The sequence below is a fragment of the Hetaerina americana genome, unplaced genomic scaffold (genome assembly GCF_022747635.1).
Source record: "Hetaerina americana unplaced genomic scaffold, ioHetAmer1.1.p SCAF_18, whole genome shotgun sequence".
Classification (NCBI taxonomy): Eukaryota; Metazoa; Arthropoda; class Insecta; order Odonata; family Calopterygidae; genus Hetaerina; species Hetaerina americana.
In genome coordinates this window covers 324902-349991 of record NW_027286741.1, presented here as the reverse complement: position 1 = coordinate 349991, position 25090 = coordinate 324902, and positions in this window count along the sequence as shown.

The following is a 25090-nucleotide window of genomic DNA, read 5'->3' as shown; positions in this document are numbered from 1 at the left end:
CATTCTCCTCTGATCGAGTTTTAACCAATTCAACATTTTATAGTAAGGAGTTACACGTTCATTAAAACGCATATTAAAGATGAATCGTAGACAAGAATTTTGGAGCCTTTGTAATTTGGTACTTAGCTCCTTATTCACATCAGCGTAGACAACTGAGCAATAGTCGAGATGTGGTAATACTAACGATTGAACAAGCTTCTGGCGTAACGTTATAGGGATTAGGTGTCTGAAATGCTTCATTGTGTAAAGAGTTTTGTGAACTTTATTAGAAATAGCATTTACTTGCTCGCGCCAGGTTAAGGTGCTGCTTAGATAAACTCCTAAGCTTTTCACTGTATTTGAGTAGTCAATTTGAATATTTAAAACACTTATTTTAGGGAGATCACTTGCGAGCAGCATATGTACATTGGCGGTGCTTCCAAAGATTATCGACTTGGTCTTTTTGGGATTTAGATTTAGCCGATTTTCGGTCAGCCATTCACAGATGAGTTGGATATCCTTGTTGACCAAGTCAATGGCATGGTTAAATTCTGAGGGGTAGGACTCAAGATATATCTGTAGATCGTCAGCATAAAAGTGATGTTTACAATGAGTTATTATGGTAGCTAGTTCTTTTATAAAAATAGTAAACAATAACGGCCCGAGAATTGACCCCTGTGGAACTCCACATAGGACAGGTTGGAAAACAGATACATTCCCGTCTTCATCTTTGACAGCTTGCTGACGATTAGACAGATAGGAGCGAAACCAGCGAAGGACAGAGTAAGAGAACTTGAGTTTGCTCATACGTTCCAGTAGTATGCCGTGATCTACTGAATCAAACGCCTTGCTCAAATCGAATTGGACTAAAACTGTTACCTTTTTTGCGTCTATGGATCTGCGTATATCATCAGTTACCTTTATCAAAGCCGACTGAGTGCTATAGAGCTTACGAAAGCCCGACTGATACTCATCGAAGAAATTGTGCCGCATAAGATGCTCCACTGTAACCGTATGAACGATTCGCTCGAGAGGTTTGGAAATAGAGCAAAGAAGTGCAATAGGTCGGTAGTCAGACATTTCTTTCGGAGTTGTTATTTTCATTATGGGCCGAACTAGGGCAGATTTCCACAGGGTAGGGAATGTAGAGTAGTTGAGTGAACAGTTATAGATGTTTAGTATCATAGGCATTACTACTGGGAGAATAACGTTTAGCATTCTTGCACTGATTCCATCGACGCCTGTTGAATTTGATTTTAACCTTTTCACTTGTGCTATCAGCATTTCAGGTGTATAGTGGGGGAAATAAAGCCTTCCATCGTCAAAGTCAGAGAATAATGCATGATCTAATGAAGTGAGATTATTTTGGGTTTGAGTAGAATGGTTACCATCCTCGACATCATTTTCATTCTTGAAAGCAGACGTGAGAAAGTAGCTATTTAAATCATCCAAGGGGAAGTTTATTTTGAATGGAGGACGTCTAGGCTTACCAAGTCCGAGGCGCCTCAGCTCCTGCCAAGTGGACTTTATGTCCCATTTATCGGAAAAGCACGAAACATAGTATTTTTGTTTAGCGGTACGGATTCGGTGCTGCACTTGATTGCGAGCCACTTTGTATTGTTCGTGAAGGTTCGGGAGTTGAGTTCTTCTGAAATTACGGCGAAGACGATCCCTAGCGGCCATGAGGTTCCTAATTTCGGAGGTTAACCATGGAGCTGGATGACGTTTTGGCTGAATAACTTTTTTTGGCGCATGTGTATCAAAGAGTTGCATGAGTATTGTATTGAAGATATTAATTTTTTTATCCACCAGATGGGTTTTGAAAAGTTCACTTAGATTAGTTTCAAGTGAGTCTGCAGCAAATTTGGACAAATCAAAATTCTTGAAATCACGAAAACACATATAATTAGGTTTATAAGTTTGCAATTTAAATCTATATTTAATGAAAACTAGGTCGTGTTCAGACAAAAAAGAGACAGGGAGCTGTCCATACTCTTCAACCTTGGACATGTCGTCGACAATAAAGAGGTCTAGGAGGGTACTGCTATTCACAAGATTATGGGTGGGCTGGTAGGGAATGAGGAATAGGTTACAACTAAATAGTAGGTCACTGAGATAGGTGCTATTGTGCGTTTTCTTCATGATGTCAATGTTAAAGTCACCACACAGAATCACGCCTTTGTAGCTAGGAAGAAGACGGATCAGAGAAGGCTCAAAGTCTTCAGACATATAGCCCGTTTTGGGGGGTCTGTACACGACACAAAACAATATTTTACCCTCCTTTCCAGCTATTTCAATGAACATATATTCTGGCCTGAAGGGGGAGCCATCAGACTTTAACAGCAATTTAAATGATAAGCTCTCGTGCAAGTACACACAAACACCACCACCAACTCTTCCTGGTCTGTCATTTCGCAAAATGTTGTAATTACTTAGTTTGACGGATTCCGAAGAGATGTTTTCGTTAAGCCAACTTTCAGAAACAGCAATGACATGATAATTTCCAGCAGAAAAGTAGTCCCGGAACTCATCGAGGTGTCTGAATAATGACTGTGCGTTTACATGGCACATTTTTAACATTTCTGTGGAGTTAGGCATTTATGTGAAATTACTGAGATCTTCGAAACAGGTAATCACACTTCGTTCCCCCCCGTCACTTATTCTCGTGTAAATCCTCCCTCCTCGTATCCAAAGATATTTGAATTTTCCTGCTCTTTTGAGTTCCCTAGCTTTAGCGTAAAGTTTCCTATTGAACTGTGTGAGAGCCTCGTTTATGTATATCGTCTGATTAGGGACGTTATTAAACCCAATGTCACGTGTACTAAGGTCGCGTTTAACTCTCCGCCGGCTAAGGAACTCGCTAACTATTCCTTGCCTCAAAAATCGAAGCATAATGATGGGGGGCCGATCTGAGTCACTACGAGTTTTCACACGATAGACGTAATCGATGTCCGATGTATCCACTTGAACTCCTATTGCCAGGCCTATCTGATGGATGATAGCACTGAGTATTTCGCCTTCTTTGATTGGAACCCCCTGGATCTCAACTACATTTCTCTTGGTTTCTTGCTCTAATTGGTGGGTGTATTGTAAGTAGTAACTGGGGGCATAATGATTCGTAATTTATAGAGTGGATTACTGTGATTGATGAGCTAACCAGTGAGATCACTTGTTCAACACATTTAGAGGGGAAAAATTTGCCTGGTTAAACAATAAATAATTAAAAACCATCGATTACGTGTTTCGCCGGACAAAGGAGCACGGAATTTTCCCAAAATAAAGCGTCATAAATGTACAGTAAACAAATTGAGTCCACCTCAACTGCCGATAACAACCAGTCTCAATATACCAGTCTCTTATGAATTGAATTGGGAAATACATCAAGCGACCTCTTATTCCGTATTTACGGCTCCATTTTCTCCAAATGTAGTCTTTCCCCCCCCTTGGATTCTTCGCCCAGGGACGTCAGCAGCCGGAGTCGTCCAATTCAAAACAAGGAAGGCATTTGGGGCGAGCTCAATTGAGGCCGACGGGAGAGTAATGGTTGAGGTTACCGCGAATGACGAAAGGGTTGCGGGAAGGAGAGCGAGGTGAAGGAAGCGAGCAAACAAACGCGGGGGATAGGGAGGGGTTGTTAAATTGCACGTGTGGACGAAGGAGAGGGAGTTGGAAGACCATGATGAAAGACGCAGGTGATATAAGGAGGGCATTGCTTGGGAAAAGGGGGGGCGCCCCTGAATTGTGGTGGGGGGAAGGAGGCCCTCCCTGTGTTTGCCGTGGAGGGCGGAACGAGGCCCTCCCTGGCTGGCTGGCGGGTGCTTCCGGCCGCCGGAAAAACATTGGAACGGTTACTGTGGCTTTCCGTGTGCCCTCAATAAACGCAGCAATTGGATAGGGGGAGGAGGACCATAAAAGGGAATGGAGCGAGGGGGCCGCACGGTGCAGGGTGGCGATGCTACGGCGGCAGACGGGGTTGGAAGCACCAGAGGAGCATCAAAAGGGGAGGCGGTTTGGACGTGGGTGGGGGGCGAATGCGGAGGGGATGGTGTAGAGGCTGCAATAAATTTCCTGCACCCCCCGCGAAAGGGAGGGCGCACGCCAGCCACCGAAAACCCCCTCTCCCCCACCCTATTGCCACACAGATCATGCACTCCCGGGGACGGAGATGCATGGCGCCCATTGTTGTGTGCGAGTGTTTTTCCCCCGACGCCATTGTCGGGGAGGCGTTTCGGATGGTTTCATTTGCACCGCGGCGACCTCTTCGACTCCTTGGCAATAGCGGGTTGGCGGAGGGGCCCTACCGGCAGAGGTTCATTCCACGAAGGGCCCTAATTAATGCCCTAGTAGACTGAGGCCGTCTTGGAGGTGGCTGGAAGATTCCACGGAGTGTTCAGATAGATATTTAGATATTTTAGTACCCCTCAATTCACCGCTAGGGTGTGTGGTATGGGGTGAATACACCCCAGACTAATTTAGGCCCGTCTTTGCACTCCTACCGCGGTCGGACAACGTCATTATAATCCCTTGACGCTCGTAGAAAAAATAACATCTTTATTCTATCTGTTCTACACTTAATCTCTCTGATTTTATTAGCATGATCTCTCCTACCGTAGTGCGATGGGGAAAATAATATATTTTCAGCATCACTGCTAAAGAGACGTCCTTTCAATCCATATGCAAGACACTAGAATCTAAAATTTAACCTTCGCTCCATTGTGTGAATCCCAGCCCAGCTGCTCTAATATTTCGGATACGCTACTCGGTTTATCATAACAACGTTTTCAAATCTACAGCTCCTCTACGCTGCACGCGATTCAATTCGGCCATTAATCCATTTTTCGTGAGGATCCCATAATATACTTGAAGCAGATCCTAAATGAGGCCTAACAAGCGACACATAATATTTCTCTTTGATCTTTTCGTCACATTAACCCAGTACTCTTCCAACAAATCTTAATTTTTTGTTATCTTGCCAACATATTCCCCGTATGTGTTTAACCCAGAAGAAATCGTAAGTGAGGGTAACGCCTAAGCATTTACTAGATGCCTATAGCTTTCAAGAACGCCAATCGCGACCGCCGGTGGAACTACGAAATGGCGGGAAATTCGAATTGAAATTTGTCCGGATTTAAGCGCCGCACCGTGTTTATGTAAGCCATTAACAGTAATCAACCCGAGGGTCGGTTTGGCAGGTGATGGGACGTGGAGCTCATCGATTACTAAGCCATATAAAAAATGTAAAATGAAGACATTAGCTGGGTATTAAGGGGGGACAGTTCCTTTCCCTGTGCCGGTTATGGTTTCCCAGGAAGATCTGGTACATGAAAAATCACGCAGCTTGGGTGGAGCTGCAGGTTCCCAGAGAGGCTTGCCAGGGAATTGAACCCGGGTCCCCCAGTCACTAGTATGTATTTATTTATATATTTATACGTAGATATATATTATTTATTTATTCACATGGACAGAGATATAGGATAAAGGAATAGGAAAAGATACATGAAAGACGATAACAGGAAAGGTTGGTCATAAGCAGTCCGGCACATCACAAGCGTAAAAAGGTTTCTTGGACGGGACTCGAACCATGGATCTTCAACATGCCGATGCTTTAGCCTTTGCGCTATTAGGTTTTTCGACCGTCCAAGTATTGAGCGGGCCGGACGCTTTAACTTAGAACCAGTGAACTCGGTGTGGAAGGAGAGGTAACGTAAATTAGAGTGAAATCTACGGGAGGTTTATGCTACCACTTGTCCCAATTCTTTGGCCAGAAGATGGCGTTGAGGAGCTACAATTATTTCACCCTCCATAGGAGTAATGGACTTTTATGTGTGTTCCTATTCCTCCCTTTTCCATACACAAGCGTAAGCTGAAATCTAATGCGCACATGCTTTTAGAGCACGAACAAAATGACCTTCAGAAGGACTTCTCATGGCATGTGGAAGTAACATTCCCTCTGAACGCTTATGCGAAGGTTTGAGGTCGTTTCATTCATCCAGTGTATTTTGAGAAGAGGAAGTATGGAGGCGTGTTCCAGTGCTGGCCAACGCATGTTAAACAGCGCGCTGATATCAACTTTTTAACTGCTCAATAAGTGACTCCTACTGAGATTAATCGTTATTTAAAGGCCATTATGGTGACCATGCTGTTCATAGGTCGACTGTAAATCGACATTCGTCTTCTCCTCCGGCGAAAAATTTCAAAAGACATCCATCCGCAAAAAAACTTCCTTTAAGTGTGTTTTGTGATGCTCACCGAGTTTATTTGGCCAATTTTCTGAAACTAGGGGCAACGGTAAATTCTTCTCAATATAAACAGACTCTTAAAACCCCTCCGACGCCGAGTTTGTTGCGTTAAAGGCAGCCCGGAGCCAATACCCTTGCAACATGACAACGCTCGTCCACACACCTCCCGCGCAACTGGAGAGGCTCTGCGAAACCTGGAACTTGAACCGATTCCACACCCTCCTTAATTCCCCCGATCTTGCGCCTTGCGATTTTTGTGTTTTTCCTTTAGCTCAAGAGACACCTCAAAGGGTAATCATTACACCTCGGACGATGAGGTGAAGGCAGATGTCAAGTCCTAGATTCGAGAAAAGTCGGAAGAGTTTTTCAGTGACGGCATGAAAAAAACTAGTTACACGTCGGAAGAAATGTGTTAGCCTTAACGGTGGCTACGTTGAAAAATAAATATATCATTTGAAAATTAAAAATTGTACTTTAGCGTACTTTTTGCCCGCTCTTACTATTTGTTTTTGTTCGCGCTCGACATGCACGGGTGCATAACTTCTCAGCCTAACCTCGTGTCTATATATATATATATATATATATATATATATATATATATATATATATATATATATATATAATACATAATATATATATATATTATATATTATATATATAACATAATATATTTATATATATATATATATATAATACATATATATAATACATAATATATAATATATATATTATATATATATATATATATGTATAAATATATATATATATTTATTTATATATATATATATATTTATTTATATATATATATATATATATATATATATATCCATGCGAATGAATATGTGTTTGCCATGTGGTGAGTTTTGGTGCTTTAATATGCGGTTGTATAGACACACACACGTCCTTAAAACCGCGCGCAGTGATTAGATTTCACGCATGTCCTCCCTCATTTCCTCTCCCTTTCCGCTCCTAACCTTGTTTCCAACCAATCCCTTTGAAGCAGTCATCCCTTTCGCCCTTATGAAATCCCTTTTCAAAGCATAACTGGCTAGACTTAAATTATCTGTGTACCTGTAAAAAAGTAATAAATATCATATAATGATGACCTGCCTCCGCTAAAATATGATCGCCACCTTTTAGGCAAAATTTGCAACGAATAATTTAGGCTTATTTTTACACTAGGCGCTGTCTACGCATTGCTAGCGGCACATAAAATATACAGAGAATAATAGGTGTAATTATTCCCCTACTTACGTAGTCCAAACACTATTATTCTCAATGAATCTTGATTAACACTGAGCTACAAACAGTGTAAGGCTATTTCATTCAAAAAGTACACGGAAAGGTAATTCCCCATGAGGAATTTCTTCGTAGAACAACGCAAACGGATGGTTTGAGATCAATAGCAATTAATTTGCAAATCTGATGGACGAGAATGCAGATACCTTTATCTGATAGATTATTTTAAGTTGAGAAAATCCACAAAAACTAACACATCATTTCTATGGTATATAATCGCAGCTTAATCATAAATTAACGTCGATTAAGAAACGGAGGCCATGACCCCGGGCTCCTCCAAGATAAGTACACCACTCCACTTTAAGCCTCGGAGTTGAAAATTTACAAATGTGCTGAAACGAGATTTTCAAGCTTGGGTAATCTCACACCCGGGGTGGCCATGTTTACGAGATACCAATACACCGTCCCAAACACGCACCCGTTCCAATTATCAACCTGGGATGACGCGGAATGATTACCATGAGAATGTCTTGTTTTTAGACGCTTAAAATCACAGTGATCGGTGTTTATCCTTTACTTCGCAAAATAAACGACTGAAAAACAACTGGTCAACCCGAATAAAAAATCCAACGCTTTCAATTGCTGATTAGATTAGATTCCGTTCTTTTTCCGCAAGGGTAACAGCCAATTAAATGAAATGGACGACCTTGAATTAAAACGCCTGTCCGCGTTACAGCAAGCCTTTGCCTGAAACATTCGACCACGGCACGAGTCACAATTAACGTATTTCGACGCACAATCACGCCCTCGATATTTATTCACTGATTAAACAGCCCACGCCCAAATAAATACACGCGTCCTCGTCTCTCGTAGATATTTACTACCCTGCAAGCCGCCGATGAGGTGTGTGGCAGGGGGTGGATACACACCAGACTAATTTGACCCGAGGGGATCTCGATGGTGTGGTGACTAACGTACAGGGTTCCCACAAAGAGGGCCCAACTTCAAATCCCGGAGGCAACAAATATTTTTCAGAGGTATCCCGATCCCTACTTGTGGAGAGCCCTTTGAGAGAGTACGCCGTCCGTTGGATGGGTCGTTAAACTTCGGACCCCTTGGCGCCTTTCGTTAAGAGTAGGCTAATGGTTCTCTCCACCCTTCATCCTTTCCTGCCCATCCCTAATGGCGCAAATGACCTTAGCTGTCGGTCACCTCCCATAAAAAACTTCTAATTTGACCCCAACCTGACCCATGCCTCAGTCTGAAAATATTATTCTGATCCCTTATCGTTCGTAGAAAAAATGACATCTTAAATCTATCTATCTACCTAAATAAAAATAAATCTACACTAAATCTACCTAATTTTATTGACATAATCTCTCCTATCGTAGTGCGATGGGTTAATATAATACATTTTCTAATTCATATGCAAGAGCTTCAATTTGTATTTCAACCTTCGCTCCATGGAGTGATTTCCAGCCTGGCTGCTCTAAGTTTATCCTAACAATGTTTTTACATATCTAGCTCTTAACTACTCTGCTCGCGATCTGATTCGCCTATTAATCCTACTTCATGAGGACTTGCCATGTACTTGTAGCATATTCTAATTAAAGCCCAACAAGTGACAGATGACATTTTCCTTTGACCTTGTCTTCACAATTACCAAGCACTCTTCCAATAACTCCAAACCTTTTCATTAGCGTTCAGGAGGGAATCGCTTTTTTCCAAAAATTCATCACTACGCACTCTTTTAAGTTTAATTCTAATTGCCAAGTGTCACACCAGCGTTGTATAGCTTTAAGGTCATCCGACAAAGCTGCTGTGTCCGCAGGATCATGGATATCTCGGTAAACCACAGCATCCTCGATATAAAGCGCGCATACGAGTAGAAAGCCTAAGGAGTTCTCTCAATCACAACTGAGGTGACTATGGCAGTTTCTATACAGTGACTATGGCAATGTTCATGTTTAGCCAAATCCTTACAAAGGAAATTAATGTCCGATGCATGTTTTCATAACAACGGCGAATATTTGAGAAAATAAGCTATATAATTTCCTTATATAATCATTCATTCAAAATAGATCTTCTTACAACTCATTTGTTTATGAAAAAGAGGCATACACAAGTTGAACAAATTACAGGTAGATATCAGAATTATGATAGTCCACACGGGATGTGTCGATCGAATCAATGACAAACCCTAAATGTTTCATAAATTATTTCATCATTTCCTGCGAGGCCATTCATAATCTGCGAGTCCAGAGATACTTGCCATTCTTACCGATGCCTCTTCTCCATTGTTGCTTGCCATTTCGGAAGCGTTAATATTCCCACGCTGAGGCCCCATAAGAAATGTTTCCGTGATTAATATTGAAACAAAAGTAAGTCGTGCAAATATATTGGTTCGGGCTCTCAATTAAATCCTAAGCATACGACATTATGATCGTTAGCTTCCATTACGGTAAGAGAATATCGTCTGCGGAGATTAACTCAGCTTACGGAGTTCGTTTACAAATGCATTCCTTCGTCTTTTACGATGATCTTGTGGATTTCGGGCAGATTTGAATGTCACGACTGCATTGGGCGGCCAGCGCCGCTTATACGAGGTCTGTCCAATAAAGTCGCTAACTGAGGCCATAAAAACTTTATTTTGCAAACTTTAGTCCACATCGATTTTGTTCCCTTTTCAAAGTACTCTCGAGTCATTGCTATGCACTTATGCCATCTTCTTCCATTCTAGGGTTTAGTAAAGCACACACTAGGGAAGTCCTCGGCAGCAGTTTAGGCTTTTTAGGTTTACCGTCGTTTCTTGCTTTATTGCGTCTTCCACATCTTCCCGGTGATGTCCCATCATCACATTTTTGCATTTTGGGGAATTAGGAAAAAATTCTGGGCGAGGAGAATTAGGAGAAAAGGGGGCGAGATCTGGCGAATTAGGAGGACGATAAAGTATGGTGATTGAATTTTTTGCCAGAGATTGCCGAGCAATCAATGCTGAATGTGCTGGTGCATTGCCATGGTGAAGGATCCATCCATCGCCTTGAGTCAAATTTGGTCGCACGCGATCTCTCAAACGCTTGAGAACTGTAAGGTAGAACTCAGCATTTACTGTTTGTCCTTCAGGAAGAAATTCATGATGAACAACACCTTCAACATCAAAGAAACCTAGGAGCACGACTTTGATTTCCGATCGGATCGAGGATTCCTCTTAAACTCTGAAATTTTGGGGCTTTTTTAAAAGAACAACATGTTTCGACGAAATTCCGTGCATACAATGTCACGGGCGTTTGTAGTCGTGCACGACGCGCCACTGTCCACGAGGGGTTAAACCAACTTTAAATAAAGGCTGTTTTTACCATTGACAAATCCCAAAGAAACTGCAGGAGATGCTGAAACAGTAACTTTTGGCGGAGTCATCCGCTAATATGCATTTCAATGCAACAATTTCTGAGTGTAAAAATCATTCGCCTTGATCGGGATAGCTTTACTAGCTACAGAACCGCACATCGAGGGATCCCAGTTCGATTCCCGGTCAAGGTGATTGATATTTAAACTCTGTAATTGTTGCATTATTATGCATGTTAGCGGATGACTCCGTTAAAATTTACTTCAGCGACATCTCCCGAGTTTCTTTAGAGTAACTCATAAAATTTCTCCATGGCCGTAGAATACCTCAAACCACCAAAATGGACAATATTGAGCAAGTAAATATGAATGAAAAAGCTTTAAATGAATTTTCGCTGATCGATTTACATGATCGCACTGAATACTGTAAGTTTAACAGGAGGAAAATATATGTAGATGAACAGAATTCAGAAGAATTAACTGATATTTCAGCGCCATTTGAGGCGGAAATAGGCTAACTGAATTTCTTTTCCTCTTTAAATTGAAGAAAATATCTGCAGCATGAACGTCCCGCTTCAGCGCACCTCAGTAAATGAAAGAATGAAGGTGTTTCGACAATTTCATTCAATGGCTTTCACCGTGAAACTGTAATGTGCTGGGTTTCCTAAGCGTAGAATGGCGAGGCTTGGCGGCACAATAATGCGACCCCTGGAGGGAGCGAGCGGTGAGGGGACAGAGGAAGATCAACCCATTCTCACACGCAATCAACATACTAATCATCAATTTGCCAGAACTCGACAGAAGCCTTCTCTCTTTAAATTTATTGAAATAACGTTCGCATTAATATCATCCTGAGCAAATACAAACCTGTAAATATTTCTCTTCCTCTCCAGTGGTAGTATTTAGGGGAGGCGACCGACAGCTATGGTAATTTGCACCATTAGGGATGGATGGGGAGGAAGGTTGGAGAGAAACACAGCGTCGGAATTAACCTACTCTGATAACGAAAGGTGCCAAGGGGTCAACAATTTAACGTCCCATCCGACGGGCGGCGTACTTACTCAAAACGCCCTCCACAAAGCACCTCAAGTAGGGATCGGGATACCTCTGAAAAAGATCTGCTACCGTCGGGATTCAAACCCGGACCCTCAGGGTGGGAAGCCAGGGTGGGAAGCACCGCACCATCCCGATCCCTTCTTGTAAATACTTATAGCCCCTCATTCTTGAGTCAACTCGCTTGGATCATGAATGTAAACTTCGGGAGACTAGGAGACTCAAGGACTCCTATTCACACTTCTCGACTCAGGATAGCAAAAATCTCACTTGCCACCCTCAGCGCCTTGGGAAGATTTAATAGGTCTATTCAATTGCATGCACTTTCACTTACCTCGTGTGGCAAAGACCTCCACAACGGAGGTGTCCCTCCCCCGTGCGTCGGGGGAGGGACACCTCCGTTGCCTGCCTGCTGCGGCGTGTCGCATTCCCTGCCTGTATTTATGGGGGCGATGACATGTGATGTATGTCCTCACGGGGGAGGCCTGTCACATGAGTCGTTTTGGTCATTTTTAATTTTCTCGTTTCGTATTGCAAATAACTAATTTATGTTGGCGAATTAGCCCTTGTTTTAAATGAAGCCCTCCTCCAGCATGTATACAAATTTGCACGTTATTGGATAGATTTTTAACGAATATTTTTCCCTTTCCTCTCCCACATCCTCCCTCAACACCTACCCTTCCCACCAGGTGCTTGCACCCCCTGCCCCTCACACACCTTATTCGTGGGTCGTGGGGTATTTACGCCGATGTCGAACTATGACAAATAAACGGGAAAACTGCCTTGCAAAATCTATATGGTTAAATCAATCAAGATCTCCTTATCGAGGCGTAGAGATATCCGATGAATTTTCATAAATCCACTGACCTTTGAAATAAGTGTTCTGACGATTCATGAGCGCCTCTTTTCGGCGTTTCTCATAAATGGGGAAAAAATGAAGAGGTCATCTCGATAACGCAAATAGCACTGGAGAGCACTTATGCCCGTTCTGCCGGTGTCGGTGTAAGTGCCGAGGGAGTGTGCGCGCCTTCTGGGCGGAAATTCAATCCCGAGGAACAAGCTCACCGTGAGCGTCGGAAATTCAAATCTAATCCAATCACTACTCACTGGAAATGTGCCTCCGTGCCCTGTGACTAACCCATATCAAAGCAGAACACCATCTCTCTTCCAAGATAGAAATTGTACTGAATTCTTCAAACAAATTATCACCACAAAATAGGTTATTAGGCATTTCCAATCGGAATCTTTGTCGGAAATGGCCTGGCAGGACATGGGAGGCCGAGTGACAAATTCAATGCGAGCCCTCTGGTTAAAGAGTTGCGTACAAAAGAGATTGCGAATCCAGATCTCATGCTAAAATCGCGAAAAGAGTGAAGGCGAGGGATTGGAAATAAATAATGGAAGATGCGTTCTTAAAAAAATGCGGGAGATACGGAATTCAGAGGGTTTAAGGTAAAGGATATATTGATAGGGAAGGTCGGATCCTTTGCGTGGGTTTGGGGGAGCAGCACTCCCCATTGGAGGAAGAGGAGCTTAAAGTCGGAGCAAAGACACGGAGAGGAACACCCCGCCCAGAACACCCACACGAGTGGCACACCGATTCCATGACGGGAATAAGCCAAAGGGTGTTTTGTGGGGGGACCGAGAGAAAGGGAGTTAAGTTTCGCATACGTCCTTCCTTCTCGAAGATCACGGAGATCTCCTTCAGCGTCTTTTGTTCGCTTCCTTCTCTTTGAGACATCATACTACATTCATTCCTTTTCCCGACTTGCTGTAAACTTCGGTGTTTTAATCCGTCGAAGGGTCGGGGTTCGTTTAGTCGAAAATGATTGCCCACCTCGGGTTGAAGCCAAAGCTGAGCGATTTATTTATGTGCATATGCGCCCACCCCCAAACCTCTTTGCGGGATCAACGTTCAAACACAAGTCCAAGTGTGGCGCTCTCAGCAGAGAGAGTTATGCGCGCGAGCGGAAGCTCCGAATAACGCAAACAAGCGAGCGATGGAGGGCGTTGCGAGGATTGGGACTGCTTCAAGACCAGTGCGAAGGGTCCGTCCCTTCGAAGAGCTACGAGAGTGGACGCTCCCGTCCGAGTCACGTTCGTGAATTGGGACCTGATTTCGTGAATGGAGTGTGGGGAGACGGAAGAGTAAGCGAGTCGGAATTGAGTGAATTATCGAGCCGGGACCAGACTGGGTTCCACTGGTGAAGATATAAAATACCATAGTAAAACACAACACTTGTGTGACACCAGAAGGTGATTGGCATGGAGTGCAAGTAACGGTGCCAAACAATGAGGAGCAAGCATTGTTAAATGGACTGGATTCGGAGAAGGGACCTTGAAATAGGGATGCTGATGTTTTACTTCAATGTAACAGAAGTGTGACAAATCAAAAATAAATACTCCTCAACAATACGTAGAAGGTTAACCATCGATGCATTCTAAAGGACTTTATTCTGTCAGCGCTGCCTTTGCAGAGTAATCAACCCACAGGTTATTTTGTATGAGTAAGAACCACATAGCAATATGGTTCAATAATGAGAGCTAAGTAAAATCTTGTTAATATAATTTATTTGATACTTTATTACCCTGCAAGCCACCGCTCGGGTGTATGGTGGGGGGTGAATACGCACCAGACTAATTTTGACCCAAATATGACCATGCTGCGATCAAAAAATGTTATTCTGATCACTTATCGTTCGTTGAAAAAATGACATCTTAAATCTATCTTCTCTGCAATAAATCTCTTTGATTTGTTTACATTGATCTCTCCTACCGTAGTACGATGGGAGTAATAATACATTTACAACACAAATGCTATAGAGACTTCCTTCCGATTCATATGCAATAAGAGATTTAATCTGCCATTAAATCTTCGCTCTATATTGGGCGATTCACAGCCTAGCTGCTCTTAATATTTTGAATACAACAACCGACCGCAATGATTACTTCCTCTTCCATTAAAGCAATAGCAACAAAAATCCACGTGAGCAGGATAGGGGGTCGAAGGGGTTGTTCCCCCGCATCCGTCCCTGTCCCGGTTCGGCGCTTCGAACGGCTCCGGCGACCTGTCGAGCGTCACAATGCGAGAGCGCTTCTACGAGAGAAATGGAATTCGTCGAAGTGGTACAGAATGAGGGTGATAGATGGCAGCAGCATCTAGGGGCAGAAGGTAGCTCCGTCTGCACCAAGAAGGGTTTCTGCCAAAGGAATGAAAAACTATTACACGCTTGGGGTCAAACCTGCTTCCTCGGACAGATTCACGCAATTTATAACTAAGATTTAGTAAACCCAAATCGGATGGAAATCTCAATGTGACCATCCCCAAATTTAGATAAGGGAACCGAAATATAATAATGATTTTTAAACTATTTAAAATGTTTTTTTTATTGATGATTAACTAACATTTTTGTCTCGTAAGTAGGGTATGCGAATCAACGCATCAATCATTTAATTTTAGGGCATGGGGAGATTTCACAATTTCAATCCGACGGAGGCGATCAAAAGGCGAACGAAGAAAGGGTTAGTATCGTGATCTTCACCTCAAATGACGGCGACCGCACCCTATGCGGCCAAGTCTGCGTCATCAATGACGCTGATCTAATTCTTCATCGTCGCCGTTTTTTCCGTGCAACATTCTTCAAGGTGCAGATTTGTTTTCTTCGAAATCGGTGGCATTCCTTGCTTCCAAAATATTTCAGATCGCGGTGCTAATTTCATAGTGCTCCTTCCCGCATCACCAAATGGGACTTCCATTTAAACTTCCACTGAAGACTCTAGTGATCGGTACAATTTTTCTTTTCTTTCTTTGTTGTTTTCTAGCTTCCTCTTCCATCCCTCGTCTTCCTCTCTCTCTCTGGGGGGAGGGGGGCGGGAGTCGCCTCCGTTTCCCGCCTACCGCATTCCCTATAATTGTCTTCAGGGGCGGTGACCATGCGATCGAAGAATTTCCCCTTCCTGCTCTTCAATTCTGAATGACCTGTCTTGTCATGGTGGAGGCCTGTCGTTTAAATGGTTTTGTTTCATTTTTATTTCCTCTTTTGACGCCTAATAATAATTAAGTTATGTCACGTGAATCAACCCTTGTTTTGAATGAAGTCCTCCTCCAATATGCATACAGATTAGCACGTTATTTGATGGATTTCCACGACATTCGTAGATGCATGTGCATGCGTGCGTTAGTTCATAGTATATGCATTTGCATGTGTGAAAGTCAAAAAGGTCTTCGCATGAGTGTAAATGCGCCTCTGTGGGCATAGATTTGCATGAAATTGTTGGTTTTGCATGTGGATTTATTATCTCTTTCACTCTTTTACGTGTGGGACCTAACATCCCCCACCACACGCTCCTGCGGCGGCCTGCGAGGTATTACGTAAGTAGATGACTTAGATGTAGTGTTTAACGGTTGCCACGCATGCTGGTACTCTAGGAAAATACATTGGTGAGAACGCCTTTTTATTAACAATGTCCTCCGTTTTCTTGTCTCCCCCCTCAATTTTCCTCGAAGGTGCCGTGCGCATGGTAGATTGCGCGGGAGGGGGAATGGGAATGCAGGTAAGGGGGGGAGAGGATATCTTTATGCAGAGGGGAACGCGGAAGGGAGCGTTGGACCAGGGGGTGGGGGGTCGGGTCAAAGGTGAACGAATGAGTTGGGGGGGGGGGGTTTGCCACGAGGGCACCATTCCTCCCCTCTGGTCGCAGCGAGGAGACTCGCGTTAGAAGTGTGCAAATATTGGAGTCCAATGAGAAGGAAATGTCTCCGAGAGATGATAACAGAGAGAGAGAGAGATTCGTAGAACACAAGAGGAGGAAGAGGGCGATTGATGCGAAGGAAAGCGTGGAGACGGAAGAGGAGAAGGAATTTCAAATAATCCCAAGAACGGAACGCTAGAATTGCGATTGCCCCCCTCCCCCGCAAGATATTTCAATTTCATGCGGGCACCTAACGTCGAGTGATACGGAGAGCATTTCTTGAGAAGGCTTGCCTTACTTTTGCACGTGCTCTGCCGAAAACTCGAGCGCAATTCCTGAATGCTCCAATATCTTCAGCGGGGAAAGAATGTTCGCAGCGCGAGGAGAATCACGAAAAGATTCTTGCGAAACTATTGACGGCGGAGACTTTCAGGGGCGGCGCAAAGGAAGGCAACGGCCGGCGGTTGATAAGTCTTATCACGCAGACTTGAAAAAGCGTCAAATCCGTTCCATGCGCGAAGGATATTTAAGTTGACGTATCCGTAAATGAACAAATCTCTTAAAGGCGGAGAACTGCACAAAAAACTCTTTGCTTGCGAGGGATTAAACATAAACCAACCAAGGTATTGAATACGCAAGCATATGATCTACACAAAAAGCATTATTTCACAATTTAATACGATGGCCGCCCAAAAAGATACTTACGAGATTTTAAAATAAAATATGAACCTAGTAACGAGTTAAGTTTTATTATACGAGAGTGGCCCAACAAGATTCCGACCTCAGAAAATTTCAGGAAAAATGTTTTATATCTTTGTTAGGTCGGAAACCCGCGTGTGTATGTGTGTATGTATATATATATATATATATATATATATACATACACACATGTGTATGTATATGTGTGTGTATATATTTATATATATATATATATATAAATAAATATAAACCATAAACACAGTAATCAACCCGAAGGTCGGTTTAGTAGGTGATGGTAGAGTTCACTCAGTACTAAGCCCTATACGGCGTGTGAAATTCACACATCAGGGTAGGGGGGCCAGTTGCTTTCCCTGTGCCGGTTATGGTTTCCCAGGAAGACCTGGTACCCTTAAAATCACTTAAGCTTGGGTGGATCTGCAGGTGACCAGAGTGCCTTGCCCGGGAATCGAACCCGGGACCCTCCGGTCAGCAGTCCAACGCTCTACCCACTGGACTACCGCGACCCACATATATATATGTATATATATATATATATATATATATATATATATATATATATATATATATATATATATATACAAACATATACACACAAACATAAAGATTTCGTCAATAACAACAAACAATCTAAGACCATAAAAAAAGAACACTCACACGTTATTTCTTAATTCTTTCGATGGAATTTAGCTCCGTCTTCTTCGGAAGAAACAGAAGTGCGGCAAGCACCTGTAACAGTGGTTAGTTGCGTTTGATAGAGTGAATTTTGAAAAACTAATGAATATATTGAAGAAAGTAGGAATAGATTGGAGGGAAAGGAGGCTTATCCGCAACCTGTACATGTCTCAGACTGCACAGGTGCGAGTGGGGAACGGGGAGTCCGGTTGGGCAGTGTTAGGAAGAGGTGTAAGGCAGGGTTGCCCATTTTCACCGTTGCTGTTCAACCTGTATGTAGAGGAAATGATTAAAGAGGCATGGGAAGAACTCGAGGTAGGAATGAAAGGGGGCGGGGAATTCGTAAAATCAGTTAGTTTTGCTGATGACCTAGCTTTAGTTTGTCAGTCAGCCAAGGGGTCCATCCATCGCCTTAAGTCAATTTTGGTAGCACTCGATCTCCCAAACGCTTGAGAACTCTAAGGTAGAACTCAGCATTTACTGTTGGTCCTTCAGGAAAAAATTCATGATGAACGACACAACTTCGACATCCAAGTAAACCAGGAGCACGACTTTGATTTTCGATCGGCTTTTTCTTGATTTTTTGGTTTGATATAATCCACAGGATCTTTTCTTCTGAGCTTTATCACCGTAAACAGCTGTCAATATTTCAGTAATTTCTTGATAACTTTTACCGCACTTTACCAAAAAACCTGATGCTGATTTGTTCGTCCGTAATTTCGCCGATTTCCATTTTCGACAAACAGTAAAAATAAGGACAACAGAAACTAACATAACTGGCAACGTACGCACAGCTCGACGATCCGCCAAGCACAGGCCCATTGGGGGTCTCAGGCAACTAGCACCGCCAGTGGGCAGGGCTATAGTCCGCGTCATCGCCACCAGATTACACCAGTTCGCGTATTTATTGGATAGACCTCATAAGTAGTCGGTGTCCATTTTTCTTCCCTCCTTTACCTGGGAATTAACGCAGAGGGTGAAATCAACACTTGCTTTGAAATGAGTTTCCCGCTAACATGTGTACGAGTTCCCACCACCATGCGCGTTTCCCCGGGATTCTGAGAGTATTTTTTCCCCTTTCCCAAACACTTAAAAACGCCCTTATCCCCAGCCCTTTCCGCCCGGTTCCTCAACCCCTTGCAACACACCCAAGCGCTACATAGCGGGGTGCTTATGTACGATGTAGACAAATACATCCCCGCGCGTGATCTTCGTGTTTCACGGGCAGAATGTCTGCGTGATAGAATAAGGATATACGTCAGCGTGTATTCAACGTTGCAACTTGTATTTTCACGTGCAATCTCCTGACTTTTTGGTGCGGCAGAGATTCTTGAAGTTATAACTTCTGGCGTTCTCGTGCGCAAGGGAAGGGAACGATTCTTGAGGGAGGGAAGGCGCATTCTTTGGTTGGATTCGTGGCGTGCCCTGAAAGGTCATCGCATACCGTGCCCTCCCTCCCTCCCGTCGAGTCTTGCATATGCTCGGGCGCAAGAGTTCGGGGAATCTGGGGCGGATTGAAAGACCCGAAGGAATATGGGGTGGGCGAAAGAAATGGAGTTATCGTCGCTGGAGGAATTCGCGTTCAAAGCAAGTCGCACATCGAAGCGTTGGAGGAAAGGGATGAGTGGAGGATGGTGTGAAATCCTGGAGGAAAAGAGATTGACATCGTTTTGCAATACTCAATTTATTCCGAGGTCAGGTAATAAATAATTCCAGTTAATGAAAGAATAGGCACGTTTCTAAAGTGGAAATATAACAGCGAATTCACGTCAACAGTACAAAATATCGAATGTTTATTTGAAGGTAAAATGTTAAAGCGTTTTTCTATCTCAGGGAGGCATTTCCAAAAAGCAATACTGATCATTGTAATACTCATCAGAAGTAAATATATAATTCTAAATTTAGGTGACATTAGCTGATATTCCTGGGAACTCCAAATGATTTATGAGGCTGGAAAGTCAAATATTTTGAAGCGAACTCAGTGAATGGGCATTTCAATTTCGAAGGAATGATTCAAGTGTATTAAAATTGAATATGTAACATTGCGTTGACTCCAGTTATAGTCTGCAAAAAATATTTAGTTTATTGATTATATATTTTAACAAACCAGCTCACATTTAGACAGATTAAATACATTTACACGAGTGCTGTCAAGGAAGTGACTTACGTTTCGGCAACTATCGTGGCGGTGGTTAGGACTAGAGCCACTACCTTCATGTGTCTTAACCTCCCTACACACTCAGTGCACGTACCCTGCTGTGGTAAAGCGAGCAGACTGAGCTTCTTCTATATTTTGATCACTCTGCGAACTATTTAAATTGAATGCAATGCGATTGAAATTCCCAACGCGAGTTATGAAGTGCGATCTGTGGGTAGATTTTATGCAGTCCAAAAACCAATTGAAATCCGTATGGCGACTTTGTCAAGTGAGCGGAGACTGAATAAAGAGTGAAGACGGAGTGAGGCAGTGATGCAATCTCAGTTTAAAAATGGCCAAAGCATCAATGTTCACAGGACCAGAGGACACCGCAGTGATATTTTTGATAGGTATTTAATTACCCTACAGTCCAGCGGAAGGGTGGTTGGCAGTTGGTGAATACACACCAGACTAATTTTGACCCGAATATAACCCATACTGCACCTCCGGACAATGTTATTCTGATCCGTTATAGTTCTTGGAATAAATTACATCTAAAATCTATCTATTCTGCCGTAAATCTCTCTAACTTCAAGGGAATGATATATCATACCGTAGAATGGGGATAATAATACATTTTGAACAGTGGTCGGCCTAGCCTCGTGACTGGCGACAGATTGCGAGAGAGGTGGAATTGAAATGCTTGCGTATCGCTACGCTAAATGCCACACTTTAAATGGTGACTATGTTTAAAAATAGGTTAATTATGTGCCTTTCAAATATATACATATATATATATATATGTTATGCATATATTTGTATATATGTATGTTTGTGAGTTAATAAATGTATGAATGAATGTATGTATGTTTAAATATGAATATATGTTTATGTATATATATATATATATATATATATATACACATAAACATATATTTTTAAGGTAATATGCCGGTCAAGGTAAGTTTATGGATGGACACAGCTACTAAATAAAACATTTTCTGACTCCTAACAAAACACAAAATCCAGCATCCTACACTATACCAGGTCCCTCTTCATCTCTGAGTACTTTCTTCCTCCATTCATCCCGTCCAACATCCCTATCCTGTTCCTTCCCTTTTCTCGTTTGCCAAACATTCTACCCCCTATTACAGTCTTCAACATCCCACTGCCGACAAATACGCAATTCGTCCATTTTTCCTGCCTCCATAGGATTGCTCCCAACAAACCCCTCTCTCCGCCCACCATACCAACTACTTCATATGTTTTCTTCCGAGTCCATTTCACCTACTCCATTCTTCTCCACACCCACATTTCAAGAGCCTTCAATCTATGTCTAGCCTCCTGCTTCAATGACCACGTTTCCGCGCCGTACAGAGCTACGCTCCATATCAAAGGTTTTACGAGTCTTTTCTTAATATTCTTACTCAACGTCCCTCTCATCTTAACTCCCTCCTCGTGAAAGCCTCTTTGCCTTTCTCCTTACGTCCCAACTACTTTGACCATGTTGGTCCAAAACACTTCCGAGGCACGTAAACTGTTCTACCTTCTCTAGTTTTTGCCCTCCTATTTTAATGTTGAGGTTAGCCTTTTTCTTTCTAGAAAATCGCATAACCTTTGTTTTATTAACATTGATTCTCATCCCATACCTGTCGTACTGGATTTCCAATTCACTCAGCAATGCTTGCAACCCCTTGGCTGACTGACAAACTAAATCTTGGTCATCAGCAAACCGAACTGATTTTACATATTCCCCACCGACTTTCATTCTTGTCTCCAGTTTTTCCCATGCCTCTTTAATCATTTACTCTGCATGCAGGTTGAACAGAAACGGTGATAATGGACAACCCTGCCTTACACCTCTTCCTAACACTGCCCAATCGGACTCCCCGTTCCCCACCCGCACCTGTGCAGTCTGAGATATGTACAGGTTGCGGATAAGCCTCCTTTCCCTCCAATCTATTTCTATTTTCTGCAATATACTCATTAGTTTTTCCCAAAAAAACTCTATCAAACGTTTTTTCGAAATCTATGAAACAGGCAAATACCTCCTGGTTGTGTTCTATATTCCTCTCGATTAATAATCTCAATACTGCAATGGCATCACGCGTACCTCTCCCCTTCCTAAACCCAAACTGGTCATCCCCTAAATAATCATTTTCCCTACTCTCTATCCTTTTGTTTATGATCCTGAGAGAAACTTTAGCTGCGTGGGATATCAAACTAATTGTCCTATAGTCCTCACATGACGTGGCCTTTACCTTTTTCGGAATAGGAACTAAAACTGATCTCACAAAGTCTTCCGGCCAGATTCCCTCCTCAAAAATATTATGAACACAAGTTGAATAAATATAAATATTCTTCTATTTTATTCTATACATACTCCTCGTACCAGTTTTTTTACTCAGTACTCACTGACTGGTAATGAGTGCTTACAGTACTCATTACCAATCCTTTAGACAGTTCCGCTAAAATGTTATCTACCCACACGGTCTTATTTGGTTTCATCTCCCTTAATTCCCTTTCTATCTCATCGTCTAGTATGCCTGGACCTATGTATAAGCTATGTTCCTCCACGTCATGTTCCTTTTCTATGTCTAAACTTGTTGGCTTAAGTTCCTTGCCATACAGTGCCCCTATATATTCCTTCCATCTTTCTTGGAACTATTCTCTTTAATTATTATCTTACCCAATTTATCTCAAACTGTTAGCACAGATCTTCCCTTCCTATTTTCCAATAGCTGTAGAGCGCACCAATTACGCCCTTCCTCTGCAAACCTTCCATTTCCTGGCACTGCGTCTTCCACCATGCTTCTTTTGCTTCATTTGTTACCCGTCTCCATTTATTATTTAACTCTTTGTACTTCATTTTGCCTAGCCCTATGTGTTTACATTCTTCCATTTTCTCCTCTCATCTATCTTGGTAATCATCTCATCCGTGATCCATGGTTTCCTAGTCCTTTTCCCATTAACGGTTCCAATTGTGTCTTTTGCGGCTTTCGATAACCCTTTCTTCATCCTTTCCCATTTTTCTTCGATAGTACTTAGTTCTTTACCATCCTCCATGATTTCCTCTACCGCTTGTTTGTACTCCTTCCTTCTCAATCCATTTATTGCTTCTACGTTCCATTTTCTAACCTGCCGCCCCTGCCTTATCTTTTGAAATAGACGCTACATTTCATTACAAATAAAGTGTGGTCAGAGTCCGCATCCGCTCCCGGGAAGCTGTGCGACTTGATCTCAATGTTGCTTCCAATCATAATAATTGATACATTTTGGAGTTCCCCGGTATTTTTTATTTATGCCTACGCATTTTGTGGTGTCTAAACCAAGTGTTGGTGATGACTAGCTCCTGTCTCCTGCAGAACTCAATTGCTTTTACCCCGCGGTCATTCCTCGTGCCTAAACTGCAGTCCCCGACCTCCTCACCATCTCTTCCTTCGCCTACCGTCGCATTCCAATCCCCCATCAATATCAAATGTTTCCGTGCAAGAACACACGCGATTATGTCCTCTAACTGATCGTATATCCTATCGACCTCTTCCTCCGTTTGGCTGTTCGGTGGCATGTATACCTGAATAATAACCAAGTTCGTCGGTTCTGCTTTAATCTCTACTAGTAATATTCTATCCCTTACCTGTTCTATGTTGACTACGCTTCTTTCTACCTCTTCATTTAATACTATGGCAACCCTTCGTTGGCTCTCCTCCCCGCCGCTGTATATTATTCTATAACTATCACTCCAGTATTCCCTGCTATCCTCCCATCTCACCTTACATAAAACGAAAATATCTATATTTCCCCTTTCCGTCTCTCACCTAATATTCTCTAATTTTCCTATTTTCAACGTTTTCCAAACATTCCTCGCGCCTAAACTGTAGTCCCCCACCTCATCACCATCTCTCCCTTCGCCTACCATTGAATTCCAATCCCTCATCACTATCAAATGTCCCCCCCCCAAACCCCCACTTTTCAACTGTCCCAGGGTAAATTGGGGTAGGGGAGGGATATTTTACCTGAAGGGGGCGTTTAAAGTGCCATCTTTGGCAACTAGGTAGCCTTTGGCGAAAAACTGAATCGCAATGATTTATTTGAGAATTCCGCGCCTTCTAAAGTTCCTTCCATTTCCGTTAAAGTGAATGTGACCCCACATAAATCTTCTCCGAGTTACCGAATCTCCGACAATGCATACGTATTGAGAGCAGAACATTTGACCTTGCATCGCAACTGAACCCTATTTAACCGACTAGTAATTCATTGGTTTCCAACGGCAGAGCGCCGTTGACTTAACCGCTAAAGCTTCATCAACTGCACAAGCGCCGTCATATGCGGAGACAGGTCGGGTAGCGTTTACACCGAAATAAAAATTGCCGCCTACCACTATGCCAAAGACCCCACTCCGAGCAAAGCTGTCTCCTAAAATGGTCCTGCGGCCTAAGCGGAGAGGGGACTCCGTCTGTGTCGGGATATGCCGTCAATTGAACGGCGGTCTGCAAGCGGCATCGCCACCGGCAATCATCTTAGCGAGGGGTCCCAGGGTCAAACGTCGAGAGCACACCGTCGGTCGCCTGTTATCTCATCTTCGGAGCCCCCATCATCCCCTTCCGCCCCTCTCGACATGTACAAGGGCCTCCCCCCCCCACTCGCTCTCTGCGCTTGCTCCGCCGCCCCTGTCCTTCGCGATGACTCAAGATATCTCTCCCCTCCCTGTCAGTTCCTTATCTTCTGACACCTTTCTGTTTATTTCCCGACCCCCCTCCCTTCCATTTCCTATCTTTCCCCTCCCCCTTGTCTTCCCTCGGACGTATCTCCGTTACGGAATCAAAAGGAAAATGCTAAAAGGGGGCCTCTGATGATTTCATGAAAGGGGATCACTCGGCCGTGAGAACAATGCCGAGGCCGCGACATACTGTATATCGATATAACGCTAACGACTCGGGATCCGCCCGACACGGAATTCACGATCGACGCGCAGGGAAAATTCGTAGAGGAAGTCCATTTTAGAAATAGACAC